Below are 20,670 nucleotides of genomic sequence, written 5' to 3' on the forward strand. Positions count from 1 at the left end.
GTATATGTTATGTATGTTAATCCCAGACTCCTAATTTATCCCTTCCCCCCAACATTTTCCCCTTTGGTAACTGTAATTTTGTTTTGGAAATGTGTGAGTCTGTTTCTCTTTTATAAATAAGTTTATTTGTATCCTTTTTAATATGAGAGATGAGATGGTTCGATGGTATCACTGACTCAGTCGACATAACTTTTGAGCAAACTCCAGGAGATGGTGAAAGACAGGTAAGCCTGGTGTGCTGCAGTCCATGGGGTCACAGAGCCAGACAACTTAGTGACTGAACAGAAACATCCTTTTTAAAATTAGATTACACATATGAGTGATACCATGTTATATTTCTCTTTCTCTGACTTACTTCACTTAGTATCATAATCTCTAGGTCCACTCATGTTGCTGCAAATGGCACCATTTTGTTCTTTCTTACTGTTGAATATATGTGCCATTGGATATGTGTACCACATCTTTTTAATCCTTTCCCCTGTTTAGGCTGCTTCTATGTCTTAGCTATTGTAAATGCTAATGCTAAGTCACTTCAGTCGTGTCTGACTCTGTGCGACCCCATAGACGGCAGCCCACCAGGCTCCCCCGTCCCCCTGGGATTCTCCAGGCAAGAACACTGGAGTAGGTTGCCATTTCCTTCTCCAATGCATGAAAGTGAAAAGTGAAAGTGAAGTTGCTCAGTCGTGTCTGACTCTCAGCAACCCCATGGACTGCAGCCGACCAGGGTTCTCTGTCCATGGGATTTTCCAGGCAAGAGTACTGGAGTGGGGTGCCATTGCCTTCTCTGCTATTGTAAATAGTGCTGCAAAAATCACTGGGGTGCAAGATTTACTTTTGATTTTTATTTCAAGGGTTTAATATTTTAAGATTATTTAAAACATTTTAATATTTAAAAGCTTAAAGGCTTTAAGTTCCTGACTTTTAGCATTATGTTTAGAAAGACTTATATATACATTTTTTCTTTTAGATTTTTAATTTTATCCCCCTTTATTTACATGTTTAGTCATAATCAATCTAAGTTGTTTGGTATATGGCATAAGAGAAGACTACTGTAATCTTCCCAAATAGGTAAATTGTTCTCATATCATTTATTCTCATAAATTTATTTATTCTCATAAAGATTCACTCTTTTCCCCAGTGGCTCATATTTAAATTCTTATGAATATGGTTATTCTTTCTTCCACATTATTGACCCCGATTTCCATACCTGTAATATATTATTTACAGGACTGTGGCTTTACAGCATATTCTGCTTTCTGGTAGTTCAAGTTTTCCCATTAAATTGTTCCATATTCTTATCTATTCTTGCTCACTCAGACTTCTACATTAAATTTAGAACAGCTTTGTTAAGTTAAGGAAAAAAATTCCACAGGGACTGTGCTTGTGATTGCATCAAATTGATAAATTAAATTAGGATTAATCATTCAACCTTCCCACCCAGAAATATATGGTATGCCTCTGTAGCAGAAGCCACTTGAAAGCAGAAAAAGAATCTCAAATTAGTTTTTGAATTACTGCATAATTACAAATGACAGCTCAGGCTGCAGTGGCTCACTAGAAAGTTAATTGAAAAAAGTCAACACTTTGGCATAAATAACCTGCTTAAAGCATTTTCAAGTAGGTAAGCCTCTCCTCAGATGTCCTGCAGCAGACAAGCTATCCTCTGGGAAATGGGGTTACACATCATCATACTAAGTGAAGTGAGTCAGAAAGAGAAAGACAAATACCCTATGACATCACTTATATGTGGAGTCTAAAATATGACACAAAAAGGAACTTACCAATTAAACAGAAACAGACTCACAGACACAGAGAACAGACTTATGGTTGCCATGAGGGAGAGGCGGCAGGGAGAAATGGATTCGGAGTTCGGAATAAGCAGATGCAAGGTATTATATATAATGGATAAACAACAAGGTCCTGCTGTATAGCACAGGGAACTATATTCAACATCCTGTGATAAACCATAAAGGAAAAGAATATGAAATAGAATGTATATGTATGTATAACTAAATTACTTTGCCATAGAGTAGAAATTAGCATAATATTGTAACTCAACTATATTAAAAAAAAATAAAAAATTTAAAACAAAGGCCAGTTCTAGACCTGGCTTGGGTATCCACTAGTTGTGTGACTGAGGCCAGGGCACATGGTCTCTGAGCACCTTGAAAAAGGGGGGCAGATGAGTGTAAATGAACTTAGATGACCCCTAACACACTCTTTCAGTGCTGACATGCCATAAATTCTAACTCACTTGTATTTATTGTTTCTTCATTGGTTTAGCTTTCTTCATGTTTGGCTTGGTTCCCTGGAGGTTATTAGCTTCTCTTGGGTTCACTTAGGGCTTTTCCCTTGTGGCTCAGTTGGTAAAGAATCTGCCTGCAATGCGGGAGACTTGGGTTTGATCCCTGGATTGGGAAGAACCCCTGGAGAAGGGGAAGGCTACTCCAGTATTCTGGCCTGGAGAATTCTATGGACTGTATACTCCATGGGGTCACAAAGAGTCGGACACGACTGAGTGAGCTCACTTAACAGACAGACACAAGTAATCGAGGACAAGGTTCAGGTTATCAGATCTAGGGAAGCTGCTGCCCAGCTGCCCTGAGTCCCCGTCACTCAGCAGGTAAAGCATTCCTCAGCACTCTGTTTGAACATGTCACTGTCCTTCCCTTCCCAACTTTCAAAGCTCCTCCCACCTGCTCCATGACCCTCCTATTCCTCCTAGTGGCCATTTCAAAACCTTCTGCCTTTCACCGAGAGTGATCTTGATAGTCAATTCAGTTCAGTTCAGTGGATCAGTAGTGTCCAACTCTTTGCGACCCCATGGACTGCAGCACGCCAGGCCTGCTTATCCATTGCCAACTCTCGGAGTTTATTCAAACTCATGTCCATTGAGTTGGTAATGCCATCCAGCCATCTCATCCTCTGTCGTCCCTTTCTCGTCCTGCCTTCAGTCTTTCCCAGCATCAGAGTCTTTTCAAATGAGTCAGCTTTTCGCATCAGGTGGCCAAAGTACTGGAGTTTCAGCTTCGGCATCAGTCCTTCCAATGAATATTCAAGACTGATTTCCTTTAGGATGGACTGGTTGGACCTCCTTGCAGTCCAAGGGACTCTCAAGAGTCTTCTCCAACACCAGATTTCAAAAGCATCAATTCTTCGGTGCTCAGTTTTCTTTATAGTCCAACTCTCACATCCATATATGACTACTGGAAAAACCATAGCTTTGACTAGACAGACCTTGATATAACAGGAGAAAAATGTTGTATCAGGAGTCAAAGCACTCTTACTAAGAATGAACAGCTGGTATCCTGTATTTAAACTTACAAGGGTATATCCATCCTTTAAAAGAGCAGCTTATTCACTCAAATAATTGCAAGCAATACAATCTGAGAGTAACTCAATTTTAAAGGTGGGTTGAGAGAAGGACATTCTGGGGCCCATACATGCTGTTAGGCACTGATACCCAAGAAAGTCCAGGTCAAAACCTTGGTCCCCTATTGCTGAGATTAGTTCTTTCTGGCCAAGTGCTTTTGAAAACCATGAACTGCTGGAACATCCGAGCATAGCACAAACGACAAGTGTATTGGGGCTGGGACAAAGGAATATAAATCTTCCACCCGGGAAGAATCTGTGTAACTCTGGTTTCTAACTATCTATTTATGTCTAAAACTTACTGGTTGCTTGGCTGCATCAGGGCTTAGTTGCAGCATGCAGGACCTTTGACGAGTCGCGCGGGGTCTTTCCTTGTGGCACACTCACTCTCTGGTTGTGGCCCGTGGGCTCAGTAGTTGCAGCACTTGGGGCTCAATTGCTCCGGGACACGTGGGATCTTTGTTCCCCGACCAGGGATCGAACCCACATCCTTTGCATTGCAAGGTGGATTCTTAACCACTGGACTACCAGGGAAGCCCCTGGTTTCTAACACTTTAAAATCTCAATAATTATGCTTTTCAGGATTGTTAAGAGGGAATGTGCTTTCTTTCCCCTTAGCAGATCAATTAAGGCTTTCACAAGCAAAATTTCACGTGTTATGTGTCACCTCGATGTTAATTGTATAAATTGTATTATGCTCTACAACTGAGCATATGTTTTTCTGCTATTTTGTGTCTGTTCTGTTTTCCTATGTTGCTTTTTACCAACTTTATAGAGATATCATTGACAGATTACATCCTATCAGTTTAAGGTGTATCTATGATAGTTTGATTCATGTATATATTTCTCATGCAGTTTTTCTTAACAGGCTGCAAATTCTCATATTTCAGATGAGAAAATTTAAGGCCCCCTTTCAAACTCTGAAGTATTATGACATGGTTTCTGTGATGATAAAAAAGTAAACAGTTAAGCTATAAAAACAATCATTCTGTACAAGACATGTAGAAAATATCAAGCTATTCAGGCACAAGCAAAGATATGTTTTAGTATATCAAACAACACAACTGAGTTGGCATATGGAGGATTAAAAAGCTTAAAGAAATCCTGCAATAAAGTTGACCAAGATGACGACATAGAAGGCTCCTGGCTCCCCTCCTGGTATGGGCACACTGAGTATACAGCTACAGTGGGAGGAGTCCCTTCTGAAAGAGATCCAGAAACTAGCTCAGTGACTTCTACACATCTGGTAAATAAGCAAATATTCACATCAAAACAGGTAAGAAAGGCTGAGTCAAATAACAAGGTCCTACTGTATAGCACAGGGAATTATATTCAGCATCCTGTGATAAACCATAATGGAAAAGAACATATAGAAAAGGAAGGTATATGTATGCATGATCGAATCACTTTCGTGTATAGCAGAAATTAACACAATATTGTAAATCAACTGAATTTCAATTTTAAAAAAGATCTTTACAAGGAACACTACAAGGGAATTCCCTGGCGGTCCAATGGTTAGGACTCTGTGCTTCCACTGCCAACGGCCCAGATTTAATTCCTAGTCAGGGAACTAAGATCCCACAAGTCACATGGCATGGCCAGGAAAAAAAAAGAAAAAAAACTATAAGACATTAATGAAAAGAATGGAAAAAGACACGAAAAAATGAAAAAAATCTGTGCTCATGGATTGAAATAATTAATATTATTTATGTCCATACTACCCAAAGTGATCCACAGATTCAATGCAATCCTTATTAAAACTCCAGTGGTATTCTTCACAGAAATAGAAGAGCAATCCTAAATTTTGTATGGAGCCACCTAAGATCTGAAACTGTAAGTCTCCTGGAAGAATACATAAGGGGCAAGTCAACTCCTTACCTTTGGTCTTGGCAATGATTTTTTTGGATTTGACACCAAAAGCAAAGACAACAAAAGCAAAAATAAACAAGACAGACTATAGGAAACTAAAAAGCTTCTGCAAGGCAAAGGAGGCCATGGAATGGGAAAATATCTCTGCAAATCAGGTATCTAATAAGGGGTTAATAACCAAAATATATGAGGAACTCCTACAACTCAATGGCAAAATACCCCAAATGGTCCAATTTAAAACTGGGCAGAGAAACTTAATAAGCATTCTTCCAAAGACATACAAATGGTCAACAGGTACACAAAAGGCTTTCAGCATTCAACACTATTAATCATCGGGGAAATAAAAAAGAGAGATTATCTCACTAGAGAACGAATACTGGTGAGGATGTAGGAAAAAGTGAGAGCTTGTGTACTGTTACCGGGAATGTAAACCGGTACAGCCACTACGGAAAACAATATGGAGATTCCTCAAGAAATTAAGAACAGAACCACTGTGTGATCCAGCAATCCCACTGCTGGGTACACACCCAAAGGAAACAAAATGATTATCTCAAAGAGGTATAAATGTACTCCCATGTTCACTGCAGCATTATCTACAACAGCCGAGACCCAGAAACAAGCTAAGTAATGCAAACAGTGAAAGGATAAGACTGATTCATATAGAGTCAGCCCTGCATACCTAAGGCTGTGTAATGCACAGATAAGGAAACTGACTATATTCATTATATTGCACCATTTTATACAAAGGACTTGAGGACCCAAAGATTTTGGTATCCACAGGGGCTCCTGGAACCAATGCCCTACAGAGAGTGAGGGATGACTCTATATGGAATATTATTCAGCCTTAAAAAGGTTAGAAAATAGTTATTTGTGACAACATAGGTGAACTCAGACAGCATCATGCTAAGTGAAATAAGCCAGGCAGAGAAAGACAACTAATGCATGGTATCACTTATAAGTGATTCCACCACTTAATGCATGGAATCTACTAGAAAACTGGTACCCAGTGTAGGAGAAATAGGGAGAAATAGGTAAAAAGATACAAAATTTTAGCTACAACATGAATAAGGTCTGAGGATCTATTGTAAAACATGGTAACTACAGTTGATAACAGTCATGTATGACTGAAATTTGCTAAGAGCAGAACCTAAATGTTCTCACCAAAACCAGTAAATGTGTACTAGTTTACTGCATGGAGAGAATACTTTCATAATGTTATCTGTGTATCAAACATCACACTATATACACTTTAAGTATCTTAGAATGTTTTTGTCAATTATACCTCAATAAAGCTGGGAAAAAAAATCCTGCCTTAGCTAAAATAACATGACTTGACATTACCACTTAAAACAGCCAGAGATCAAAAGCAGCAGTGGCTACATGTGTTTGTGTTTTCTTTTTCAAAAACATCTTTGCCTATCGCCTTTTATTCCCACAGCAACCCTTGAGAAGTTAGAGCCCTCAAACTTTCATTCTGCAGAGACAGGAAGACAGTAAATCACTTGCTGCTGGTGGTTCTCCATCTGCCCTCCTCCTCCCCACTCAGGAACTGGCTGACCTCCCTAGGCTGCGTCTCCTGGCCTGCTTCACCCTCCAGCTTCCGCCTGGCACTGGCCAGAGAAGGAGATCAGAGGAGGGGAAAGGTGTAACACAGAACAAACCTGACTCCCTGCCTGGTCACTCTGGATCTTACCTCTTTGCCAAACAATGTTGCCTCTGGCCCGAAATATGCAAGGCAGCACATCCTCAAGGCTTTGCCTCCCAGGCTTGCTCTTTCAAGGCCTAACAGTTTCCATTTATATAAAGATAAAAAGTTGCACAACAGAGGATCACACTAGTCCTGTTGGAGGTTGACAGCAGACCTACATGGACAGCTGCAAGAGCGAAGCATTATCACATCCCCTTCCTGGTCTGGTCCGCACCAAGACTTCTGCAACAACTAGCTACACCCCTGCCCCCTTTGAAGCCTGGATTCTAACTCAGGGGTTAGATGGTTCCTTGGGACACTAGGTTACCATCTTCTCTCTCTCTTCTCTCTCTCTCTCTTCTTCTCTCTCTCCAAAAAGAGTCACTATACTTTGCCCCAACACCTCGCCTCTTGATTGAGTAGCCAGTCGTGTGGCTGAGCAGTATGGGGTTTAGACAAAAGGAGAGGCTGGTGAACTTTTCCCCGACTTGTCCTGTCCCACTAAGCTGCTGGTCCAGCAGTGGCTGACTTCTGCCAAGGGCCCCCTGCAGCCCTGGAGGGCGAGCCCTCCTTGGGAGCTGCACCCCGACTCTCACCTCCAAGCTCTGGAACCACAGTCCTTTCCCTGCCCCTTCAGACAGGGGTGGGGATGGCATCCCACCAACCCTCTTACCTGGGTGCCTTACTGTCATTTGTTGGTTCCGCGAAACCTATCCCCTCTTCTATAGAGTCCCTTCAAAAATGTCTTGCATTTTTGTGTGTGTGTGTTTTTTTTTTCCTGTTTCCATTCTAACCAATATACTTGCCCACCAAAATCTCTCCGTAAATGAATGGTACAGCCAGGACTAAACAGCTTCCTTGGCTTAAACTATGCCTCTCTTTCCATCTTAGTCTTTCTTCTAAGTGCAAACTGGAATATGAACCTCTCTAGAGCATACCATGAATAATATGGCAATTTCCGGTAACCCAATGGTCTCAATCAACATTTCTGATTGTTAGAATGAGAAGCGGGGAGTGAGCCAGCATGCTGCTGACCATCTTCGTTAGCAGCCAGCATGCTGCTAACCATCTTCGACAGCCTCCCACAACAAAGAGTTATCCAGCTCCAAATATCAACAGTTTCGAGGTTGATTACTCCTCCTGCAGAATGACCCACAGCTGTGACTTTCCTCCTCTCTGAAATGCTCTCAGATGCCTATAACCACTGCTCTCAAGCCAGGCCACTGGCAGAAGTATGTTGAGTCCTGCCCCAGGCCACAGGTGCCTTGCACCAAGGCCTCAGAAGTGGAGCCCAGAACCCAGGTCACCTCCAAAGCTGATTGAGCCCCTCTGTAACTGTTGTCCAAAGCCCCTGATATCACTGACAAGCTTCCTGACTCCCAATTAGGCAAAGATGCCCATTCCTGTAAACACACTATAGCGTCCCAGTCAATCGCCTAACGCCAACCTTTCAGCAGGAATTTTCTTCGTCTTGAGGCTATAAAAATTTGACTTTGAACACATGAAAATTGTTGGCTTTCCCTGGTCTGTCAGGAGGTCAGCCCACTGTGCTCACATTATCTCTGCCCACATTATCTCTGCTCTTTGTTCTTAATAAACTCATTCCCTTCTGAAATGCTCTATGTCTGAAAATTCTTTTCCAACTTGTGCTCACACTGACTCAACAAAGAATGGGGGAAGGATTAGGGAGATGGTGACCTTCTCAGACAGGGCTGGGTGCTGGCCTGAGAGGTCCAAGAGTTAAGGTAAAAGTGACCTTTACCCCTAGGCTGAATTTTCCTTTCTTGAAGGGAGCTGATACTTTGGGGCCTACCAAGGAAAATAAAATGACTACATGGGGCAAAACTCTGGAAAAATACATCAAAATAGTAATTGTAATTATGTCTCTGAGTGGTAGAATTTTTAGTGATTTCTTTGTGGTTATCTATATATTTTAAATTTTGCAGGTCTTCCCTGGTGGTCCAGTGGTTAAGAATCCACCTTTCAGTGCATGGGTTGTAGGTTCGATCCCTGGTCAGGGAACCAAGATTCTACATGCCACGTGGCAAATAAGCAATGAAGACCCAGCGCAGTCCAAAAAAGTTAATAAAATAAATTTTGCTATAAAGGTTAGTTAACATTTATATAATTATTTAAAACTCTAAAAAGAAGCTATTATGCCATATTCACTGATTCCATCCCTCCCAGCCCCAGTTCCTCGAGTGCATAGAATTTCACATGGCAATATATCAGGGTGCTTTAATAATGAAAACCAGAAAATTGTCTTTACAGCCAATTATAAGGAATGACTCTACTTCCTTCAAGGTCATTCATATTTGAGGAATGAATGAATGAATGAAGTATTCTTTACTTTCAAATGACATGTACTTATGCAACTGACCAAGTTTACTTTCCTAGAGGCAAACTTGAGATTCAGCACAAAAGCAATATATACCTGCAATGTCCTATATGGTAGCCACTGTAGGCTAATTTGTTTCAGTCATGTCACTCTGCAACCCCATGGACTATAGACCGCCAAGCTCCTCTGTTCATGAGATTCTCCAGGCAAGAATACTGGAGTGGGTTGCCATTTCCTTCTCCAGGGAATCTTCCTGACCCAGGGATCAAACCTGCGTCTCCTGTGGCTCCTGCTTTGCAGGCAGATTCTTTACCGCTTGAGCCATCAGGGAAGCCTCAAGGTAGCCATTAGACACACACTGTTTTTTTAAATTGAAGTATAGCAGATTTACAATGTGCCAATCTCTGCTGTACAACAAAGTGACTCAGTTATACACATATTAAATATTCTTTGTAAAATATTCTTTTCCATTATAGCTTATCCAGGAGACTGGATACAGTTCCCCGTGCTATACATTAGGACCTTGCTGTTTATCCATTCTAAATGTAATATTTTGCATATACCAACCCCAAACTCCCAGTCCATCCCTATCCCTTCCCCTCTCCCCCTTGGCAAGCATAAGTCTGTACTTTATGTCTGTGAGTCTATCTCTGTCATTTGTGCTATATTTCAGATTCCACATATTAGTCATATCGTATGGTATTTCTCATTCTGACTTACTTCACTTAGAATGATAATCTCTAGTTGCATGACTGTTTCCTTTTTTGTGGCTGAGTTAATACTCCACTGTTTATATGTATCTTATCTTATTTATCCATCCGTCACTGGACATTTATCTTGTTTCCATGTTTGGCTGTTGTGAATAATGCTGTTAGGAACATCGGGTTGCATGTTTCTTTTAGAATTACAGTTTTCTCAGGGTATAGGTCCAGGAGTGGGATGGCTGGATCCTATGGTAATTCTATTATCAGTTTTCTGAGGAACCTCCATACTGTTTAACAAACACACACACTATTTAAAAGTCAATTAATTAAATATAGAACATTTCCATTTTCACAGCAAGTTCACACTTTATTTTTCCCCCTGGACTTACTTTCTCTCTTACATTATCTTTGCTCCCCATATCTGGTTACATTTATTTTCTGCTGACTTGCTACGCCTCTACATGATTTTGTTGCAAACCACCCTAGTTCCTTTGTGGGACAATTCAGGATATCAGTACTTCTAAATATTTGTGTCTAGATAACCTTGTTGCTGGGAGCTCAGCCTTAGTTTTACTAGAGTGCACTTAATCATGTAACCCGCAGAACAACGTTTGAAATGCTAAGAGTTTCCAGTTTCCAAAGAGGAAAGCGCAGTCAGGAAAGGTTAAGTGACCTGCGGAGGATTCATACCAAGGAGCAGAACCCCAGGCCGGCGGGACCCTGGAGTCCCGGCCGGCCAAGTTCTCACCGCCGCTGGAGATGCCGAGCAGAGCCGTTCGCTGCCGCCCCACTACGCCACATCGCCCGAACACTAGCTGAATACCTCTACATAAAAACCGAAACCATCACCATTTTACAAGTGAAATAGGGATGAAACGTTCTTAATACTCGGCCTTTGTTTATTTGACTCAGGCCCTCCCCAAGGAGCCCGTAGCGATCGCCGGCCAGCCGAGTCTCGGTTGCGCCCGGTCCCTGCCGGTCCGGGCGAGGTGGGCGGCGCCGAGAGCTCTCGGCCGGTGGCTGGCCAGGCGCGGGATCTCCCGCGCGCCTCGGTTTTCAAGCTCCTTCTGGAGTGTTTCAGAAAAAGCCTGACCCCGATTCCCCCGCGCGCCTTACCTGTCGCCGGGCACAAAGCTGAAGCTCTCTGAGCCACCTCCGGGCTCCGCGCCACCACCCGCCCTACGAACACTGCAGGAGCGCGGCTGGGATTGGCTGCCGAGTCGAGGGACGAGGAGAGGCGAGCGAGGAAGGAGGAGGAGAAACCGGGCGGGGTGGGGAGTGTGTGGGGAAGGGGTCCCGCCTACGCCTCCTCCCTCGAGGGCGCAGCCCCAGCACTCTGCTAGGTTACCCGAGCTGCAGGACTGGCTGTGAACTTGTCTAGGCGGCAGTCTTCAGCCCAGCTCCTGCCCTGTCCCTTGCGCCTTGCTTGGCGGCGCCAGTGGGCAGAGGGCGCGCATCCGCAGGGGAGCGGGGAGCCCTAGGCTCGTGCTCCGGGCCCGCAGAGTGTCTGGGGCTGCGCACCGTGTGCCCCATCCCTAGTGGGGAGCATCGGAGCCCCCTCCTCTGCCCCACTCCCGCCACGGGAACCCGCTGGATCCTTTTTGGGTTAGTAGCTCCGGCCCTGGTGGAACAACCAGGGAGGCATTTTTTTTCTCCTCTGTGTGCATGTTGAAATACCTGTAACATAACATTTCCATCTTAACCATTTTTAAGTGTATACAGTTCAGTGGTATCAAATACATTTACTTAGTTGTGCAAAAACACCACTATCCATAACTGTTTTCATCTTGTGAAACTGAAGCTCTATACCCATAGAACAATGACTCCTTGGTCATTTCTTGCCCCCTGGTAAGCACGATTCTACTTTCTGTGTTTATGATTTTGACTGCTGTATCTCGTGTCTGTGGAGTCATACATTATGTATCTTTTTCTGACTGGCTTATTTCATTTGGCAAAATAACCCCGGAGGCATCCATGTTGTGACATATCGCACAATGCCCTTCCTTTGTAAGACTGAACAATATTCCATTGAATGTATAATATATTTACATTTTGCTTATCTGTTCATCCACTGATGCACACGACTTGCTTTGTTGGGTTAGTTATTACAAATAATGCTGCCATGAACATGTGTGTACAAATATCTCTTTGAGACCCTGCTTTCAATTCTTTGGGGTATATGCCCAGAAATGGAATTGCTGGATCATAGGTGGCTCAGAGGGTAAAGCGTCTGCCTACAGTACGGGAGACCTGGGTTTGCTCTCTGGGTGGGGAAGATTCCCCTGGAGAAGGAAATGGCAATCCACTCCAGTACTCTTGCCTGGAAAATCCCATGGTCTGAGAAGCCTGGTAGGCTATATTTCATGGGGTCGCAAAGAGTTGGACACGACTGAGCGACTTCACTTCATAACTTCATAGTAATTCTATCTTTAATTACTTGAGGAAACACCAGTTTTCCATAGTGACTATACCATTTTACATTTTCACCAATAACGCACAAAGTCCTAATTTCTCCATGTTGTTGCAAACACTCATATTCTGTTTGTTTGTTTCAGTAGTAGCTAGCCTAATGGATGTGAGGTGGTATCTCAGTTCAGTTTTGATTTGCATTTCCCTAATGATTTGGAGGGCCTAGAGGAGCTATCCCATGTTGAAGGTCAGGAAGGGTGGCGGTGAGGAGATACCCCTCACCCAAGGTAAGGAGCAGCAGCTGCTCTTTGCTGGAGCAGCCGTGAAGAGATACCCCACGCCCAAGGTAAGAGAAACCCAAGTAAGATGGTACGTGTTGCAAGAGGGCATCAGAGGGCAGACACACTGAAACCATACTCACAGAAAACTAGTCAATCTAATCACACTAGGACCACAGCCTTGTCAAACTCAATGAAACTAAGCCATGCCCGCGGGGCAACACAAGATGGGTGGGTCATGGTGGAGAGGTCTGACAGAAACTGGTCCACTGGAGAAGGGAATGGCAAACCACTTCAGTATTCTTGCCTTGAGAACCCCATGAACAGTATGAAAAGGCAAAATGATAGGATACTGAAAGAGGAACTCCCCAGGTCAGTAGGTGCCCAATATTCTACTGGAGATCAATGGAGAAATAACTCCAGAAAGAATGAAGGGATGGAGCCAAAGCAAAAACAATACCCAGCTGTGGATGTGACTGGTGATAGAAGCAAGGTCCAATGCTGTAAAGAGCAATATTTCATAGGAGCCTGGAATGTCAGGTCCATGAATCAAGGCAAATTGGAAGTGGTCAAACAAGAGATGGCAAGAGTGAACGTCGACATGATAGGAATCAGCGAACTAAAATGGACTGGAATGGGTGAATTTAACTCAGATGACCATTATATCTACTACTGTGGGCAGGAATCCCTCAGAAGAAATGGAGTAGCCATCATGGTCAACAAAAGAGTCCGAAATGCAGTACTTGGATGCAATCTCAAAAATGACAGAATGATCTCTGTTTCCAAGACAAACAATTCAATATCATGGTAATCCAAGTCTATGCCCCAACCAGTAACACTGAAGAAGCTGAAGTTGAACGGTTCTGTGAAGACCTACAAGACCTTTTAGAACTAACACCCCAAAAAGATGTCCTTTTCATTATAGGGGACTGGAATGCAAAGGTAGGAAGTCAAGAAACACCTGGAGTAACAGGCAAATTTGGCCTTGGAATGCGGAATGAAGCAGGGCAAAGACTAATAGAGTTTTGCCAAGAAAATGCATTGGTCATAGCAAACACCCTCTTCCAACAACACAAGAGAAGACTCTACACATGGACATCACCAGATGGTCAACACTGAAATCAGATTGATTATATTCTTTACAGCCAAAGATGGAGAAGCTCTATACAGTCAACAAAAACAAGACCAGGAGCTGACTGTAGCTCAGATCATGAACTCCTTATTACCAAATTCAGACTTAAATTGAAGAAAGTAGGGAAAACCGCTAGACCATCCAGGTATGACCTAAATCGAATCCCTTATGATTATACAGTGGAAATGAGAAATAGATTTCAGGGACTAGATCTGATAGATAGAGTGCCTGATGAACTATGGAATGAGGTTCATGACATTGTACAGGAGACAGGGATCAAGACCATCCCCATGGAAAAGAAATGCAAAAAAGCAAAATGGCTGTCTGGGGAGGCCTTACAAATACCTGTGAAAAGAAAAGAAGCAAAAAGGAAAGGAGAAAAGGAAAGATATAAGCATCTGAATGCAGAGTTCCAAAGAATAGCAAGAAGAGATAAGAAAGCCTTCTTCAGTGATCAATGCAAAGAAATAGAGGAAAACAACAGAATGGGAAAGACTAGAGATCTCTTCAAGAAAATTAGAGATACCAAGGGAACATTTTATGCAAAGATGGGCTCGATAAAGGACAGAAATGGTCTGGACCTAACAGAAGCAGAAGATATTAAGAAGAGGTGGCAAGAAAACACAGAAGAACTGTACAAAAAAGATCTTCACAACCCGGATAATCACGATGGTGTGATCACTCACCTAGAGCCAGACATCCTGGAAAGTGAGGTTGAGTGGGCCTTAGAAAGCATCACTATGAACAAAGCTAGTGGAGGTGATGGCATTCCAGTTGAGCTATTTCAAATCCTGAAAGATGACACTGTGAAAGTGCTGCACTCAATATGCCAGCACATTTGGAAAACTCAGCAGTGGCTACAGGACTGGGAAAGGTCAGTTTTCATTCCAATCCCAAAGAAAGGCAATGCAAAAGAATGCTCAAACTACCGCACAGTTGCACTCATCTCACATGCTAGTAAAGTAATGCTCAAAATTCTCCAAGCCAGGCTTCAGCAATACGTGAACCGTGAACTTCCTGATGTTCAAGCTGGTGTTAGAAAAAGCAGAGGAACCAGAGATCAAATTGCCAACATTCGCTGAATCATGGAAAAAGCAAGAGAGCTCCAGAAAAACATCTATTTCTGCTTTATTGACTATGCCAAAGCCTTTGACTGTGTGGATCACAAGAAACTGTAGAAAATTCTGAAAGAGATGGGAATACCAGACCACCTGACCTGCCTCTTGAGAAATCTGTATGCAGGTCAGGAAACAACAGTTAGAACTGGACATGGAACAACAAACTGGTTCGAAATAGGAAAAGGACTATGTCAAGGCTGTATATTGTCATCCTGCTTATTTAACTTATATGCAGAGTACATCATGAGAAATGCTGGACTGGAAGAAACACAAGCTGGAATCAAGATTGCCAGGAGAAATATCAATAACCTCAGATATGCAGATGACACCACCCTTATGACAGAAAGTGAAGAGGAACTAAAAAGCCTCTTGATGAAAGTAAAAGAGGAGAGTGAAAAAGTTGGCTTAAAGCTCAACATTCAGAAAACAAAGATCATGGCATCCAGTCCCATCGCTTCATGGGAAATAGATGGGGAAACAGTAGAAACAGTGCCAGACATTTTGGGGGGGGCTCCAAAATCACTGCAGATGGTGACTGCAGCCATGAAATTAAAAGATGCTTACTCCTTGGAAGAAAAGTTATGACTAACCTAGATAGTATATTCAAAAGCAGAGACATTACTTTGCTGAGTAAGGTCCGTCTAGTCAAGGCTATGGTTTTTCCTGTGGTCATGTATGGATGTGAGAGTTGGACTGTGAAGAAGGCTGAGCAACGAAGAATTGACGCTTTTGAACTGTGGTGTTGGAGAAGACTCTGGAGAGTCCCTTGGACTGCAAGGAGATCCAACCAGTCCATTCTGAAGGAGATCAGCCCTGGGATTTCTTTGGAGGGAATGATGCTAAAGCTGAAGCTCCAGTACTTTGGCCACCTCATGTGAAGAGTTGACTCATTGGAAAAGACTCTAATGCTGGGAGGGATTGGGGGCAGGAGGAGAAGGGGATGACCGAGGATGAGATGGCTGGATGGCATCACTGACTCGATGGATGTGAGTCTGAGTGAACTCCGCAGGTTGGTGATGGACAGGGAGGCCTGGCGTGCTGCAATTCATGGGGTTGCAAAAAGTCGGACACGACTGAGCGACTGAACTGAACTGAACTGAATGATTTGGATCTCTTCTTTAGAGAAAAATCTATTTTGTTCATTTTGAATCAGGTTGTTTTGTTGTTGTTGAGTTTTAGGAGTTCTCTATATATTCTGGATATTAATGTTTTATCAGATAAATGATTTGTAAATATTTTCTACCTTTCTGTGTGTTGCCTTTTTACTCTTTTTACTTTTGATGCACAATTTGTCTTAATTTCATGAAGTCCAATTTGTCTATTTTTCCTTTTGTTACCTGTGCCTTTGGTGTCATATCCAAGAAATCATTGCTAAATCCATGCAGAAGTTTATGCCTTACATTTAGGTCCTTTATCCATTTTGAGTTAATTTTGTATATGTCAGGTAGGGGTCCAACTTTATTCTTTTTCATTGTCGATATCCAGTTCTAACAATATTTACTGAACAGATTGTACCTTCCCCCATTGAATGGTATTGGCTCCCTTGTCAAAAATAATTTGACCACATTTGGGGTTTATTTTTGGATGCCCTATTCTATTCCATTGGTCAATGTCTCTGTGTTTATGCTAATACCACACTTTTTTGATTAGTGTAGCTTTATGATAAGTTTTAAAATCAGGAAATCAGGGATGAAGTCCTCCACTTTAGCTCTTTTCAAGATTGTTTTGGCAATTTGGGTCCTTTGAAATTAGACATGAAGTTTAGGGTGGTTTTTTTTCTGTTTCTGCAAAAAAAAATTGTTGCAATTTTCATATGGATTGCTTTGAATCTATAGATTAGTTGAATTATATTGACATTTTGATAATATTGTCTTTTACTTTATGAACATGAAATGTACATCCATTTATTTATGTCTTCTTTAATTTCTTTCAGCATTGTTTTGTATTTTTCATTGTATGAGACTTTCGCCTCCCTACTTAATTCCTTCTGTTTGATGCTGTTATATATAGTATTGTTTTTGTAATTTCTTTTCAGATAGTTCATTGTCGGTGTACAAAAATGCGACTAATTTTTGTGTGTTGGCTTTATGACTTGCTACTTTGATGAAAATTTATTAGTTCTAGTAGTTTCTTTTTTTCCTTGATGGATTGGGGCTTTCTATATATTAGATCATATCATCCATGAACAGATGCACTTTTACTCCTTTTTTTCCAATTTGGATGACCTTTTTTTTTTTCTTACTTAATTGCACTGGCTAGAATTTCAGTAATGTATCGAGTAGAAGTGGCAAAAGTGGGTATCCTTGCCTTGTTCCTTGTCTTATAGGAAAAGCTTTCAGTCTTTCACCATTGACTATGATGTTCACTGACAGTTTTCATAAATGACTTTTACTATGGTGAGGTAGTTTCATTTTACTCTAGCGGATTGAGTGTTTTTTTATCATGAAAAGGTGTTGAATTTTGTCAGATGCTTTTTCTACATCAATTGGAGCGATCATGTGTTTTTTCTGCTTCATTCTATCGGTATGACTCATTATATTGATTGATTTTCATATGTTGAACCATCCTTAGTTATTGTGAATAATCCTTCTAATTTGCTGCTGAATTATATTTCCTGGTATTTTGGTGAGCATTTCTCATCAATGTTTATAAGGGATATTGATCTGTAGTTTTCCTTTTTTAGGATGTCTTTGTCTGTCTCTGGTGTTAGGGTAATGCTAGCCTCATAGAATGAGGTAGGGAGTATTTCCTTCTCTTCACTTATTTATTTATTTTTTCTGGAAAATTAGAGAAGGATTAGTATTCTTCTTTAAGTGATAGCTTCACTGTGAAGCCATCAGGTCCAGGACTTTTATTTGTGGAAACTTTTTACTACTGATTCAATCTCCTTACCAGTTGTAGCTACATTTCAAATTTTCTGTTTCTTCATGAGTTAGTCTCGGCAGGTTCTGTGTTTCCAGAATCTGTCATTTCATGTAGGTTCTCCAATTTGCTGTTGCACAGTTGTTTATACTGCTCTCTTAAAATCCTTTTTATTTCTGTAGCATCAGTAATGTTGTCACTACTTTCTTATCTGATTTTAGTAGTTTGAGTCTTCTTTTTTTTTTTAGTCCATGTAGCTAAAGGTTTGCCAATTTTGCTGATCTTCTCAAAGAACCAACTTTTGGTGTCAATGACTTTCTCTATTGTTTTTATATTCTCATTTTCATTTATCTGTGATCTAATCTTTATTGTCTCCTCTCTTCTAGCTTTGAGTTTGTTCTTCTTTTTCAAGTTCCTTAGGTTGTTGATTTGAAATCTTTCTTATTTTTTAATGTAAGCATTTATAGCTATAAATTTTCCCCTTAGCACTGCTTTTGATAAGTCCCATAAGTTATGGTACACCGTGTTTTCATTTTTATTTATCTCTGAGTATTTGCTAATTTCTCTTATATTTTCTTCTTTGATCCATTGGGTGTTTGTATGTATATTGTTTAATTTTACAACTTTGTGAATTTTCCAGTTTTCTTCTTGTTATTGATTTCTAATTCCATCCGTTGTGGTCAGAGAAGATACTTTGTATGATATCTATGTTTTCAAACCTATTGAGACTTAATTTGCAGCCTAACATGTGATCTATCCTGAAAAATGTCCAATGTGCATTTGAGAAGAAGGTGTAGTCTGTTGTAGAGTGCTCTGTGTATGTCTGTTAGATCAGTTGGTTTACTGTATTAAGTACTCTATTTCCTTTCTTATATTCTTTTTTTAAAGCCATTATTATGAACGGGGCATTGAAGTCTTCAACTACTATTGTAGAACTGTCTATTTCTTCTTTCAATTGTGTCAATTTTTGCTTCATGTATTTTTGATATTCTATATTAGAGTGTGTATGTCTATACCTGTTAAATCTTCTTTCTTGATTGAATCTTTTATGAATATATAATGTGCTTGTCACATAATCTTTTTGGATTTAAAGTCGATTTTGTCTGGTATTGTTATAGCCATATCTGCTCTCGTTTGGTTACTGTTTTCATGGATTATCTTCTCCCATCCTTTCTCTTTCTACATGTTTGTGTCTTTGGATCTCAAGTGCATCTCTTATAGACAGGATAGACTTGCATCATGTTTCTTATTTATTCTGCCAATATGAGTCTTTTGACTGGAGAGTTTAACCTATTTAGATTTAAGGTAATTACCAGTAACAAAGCTCTTCTGTCACATGCTAGTTGTTTTCTATATACTTTTTTGTCTCTCATTTCCTGCATTACTATCTTCTTATGTGTTTAGTTGATAGTAAAATGGATACATTTCTATCTCATTTCCTTTCGTGCATATTCTATAGCTATTTTCTTTGTGGCCACCAAAGAAGATTATATTTAACATCCTAAAGTTATAACATTATAATTTTAATTTACTCTAGCTTCACTTCAATAACATGCAAAAACTCTGTTCCTTTATAGTTCTTTCCCCACCTCCTTCAGCTGTTGATGTTGCACATTTACATCTTACACATTGTGTGCCCCAAAACATAAACAAATAATTATTTTAAATCATGTAGAAAACAAAAAGTGCAGCTACAAACCATTGTTGCAAGGATATAGCTTTTATAATTGCCCATGTACCTTTTGAAACCATTATTCCTCCATACAGTTTTGAGTTACTACTGAGTGTCTTCATTTCACCTTGCAGGAGTCGCTTGAGCATTTCTTGCAGGGCAGATCTAATGGTTACAAACTGCCTCAATTTTTGTGTATCTGGGATTATCTTAATTTTCCCCTCAACTTTGAAGGACAGTTTTGCCACATTTAGGATTCTTATTGATATGCTTTCCTTTTAGCACTTTGGATATATCAGCTCACTTCTGGCTTCCAAGTTTTCTGAAGAGAAATTTGCTGATGATAATCTTTTTGAGTAGACTTGTATGTGATGATTTTCTCCTCTCTTTGCTTCTTTTAAGATCATTTCTTTGGCTTTTGTAAGTTTGATTATGCGTATGTTGGTATGGATATCTGAGCTCATCTTATTTGGAGTTGGTCAAATTTATTGGACGTTTATGCTCATGTCTTTGACCACGTTTGGGCATTTTTCAGTGACTGTTTCTGCAAATATTCTCTTTGCCCCCTTCTGCCCTTCCTGGTCTCTCACATGCGCGTATTGTTCTGCTTGATGTCCTGTCGGTCCCTCAGGCCGTGTTCATTTTTCATTTATTTTCATCCTGTTCCTCATAGTTGATAACTTTAATTGTCCTATTCAGTTACTGATTGTTTCTTCAGTCTGCTCAAATCTGCCTTTGAATCCCTCTTGTTGATTTTTCATTTCAGTTGCTGTACTTTTCAGTTCCAGAATTTCTTTCTTACTTCATCTTAGGCTTTCTCTGTATTGGTATTTCCATTTTGCTCACATATTGTTTTCTTGACATGTCCCACATATCTCTCTGGTTCTTTGAGCATCTGTCAGACAGTTGTTTTAAAGATTTGTCTAGTATATCTGCCATTAGATCTTTTTCAGGGACAGTTTCTGTTCATTTCTTTTCTTTGAATGGGCTATACTTTCTCTGTATGCCTTGTGATTTTGTGTGTGCATGTGTGTGTGTGTGTGTGTGTGTGTGTGTGTGTGTGTGTAACACTGATCATTTGAATCTAATAATGTGGTAATGCTGGAAATCAGATCTCCCCCTTTCCCCAGGGTTTACTGATTTCTGTTGTTTTTGTTTTTATTGATTGTTGTAGGTTACTTGTGTGATGAGGATCAGCTTAATGTGTAAATTTAAGGTTTTCTTTGGTC

At 40.7% G+C, this 20,670-nt stretch overlaps 1 protein-coding gene across 1 annotated transcript in view; it reads right to left on the reverse strand.

The window, feature by feature from the left end:
• Window positions 1–11,569, reverse strand: part of BLVRA (biliverdin reductase A) — a 51,897-nt gene extending 40,328 nt beyond the window's left edge. The window contains exon 1 of the mRNA XM_069588209.1: window positions 11,087–11,569. The gene's annotated coding sequence lies outside the window, so the exon portion shown is untranslated. The remainder of the gene's footprint in view (window positions 1–11,086) is intronic.
• Window positions 11,570–20,670: the final 9,101 nt, after the last annotated feature.

The sequence above is a fragment of the Ovis canadensis genome, chromosome 4, assembly GCF_042477335.2.
Source record: "Ovis canadensis isolate MfBH-ARS-UI-01 breed Bighorn chromosome 4, ARS-UI_OviCan_v2, whole genome shotgun sequence".
NCBI classification, from domain to species: Eukaryota; Metazoa; Chordata; class Mammalia; order Artiodactyla; family Bovidae; genus Ovis; species Ovis canadensis.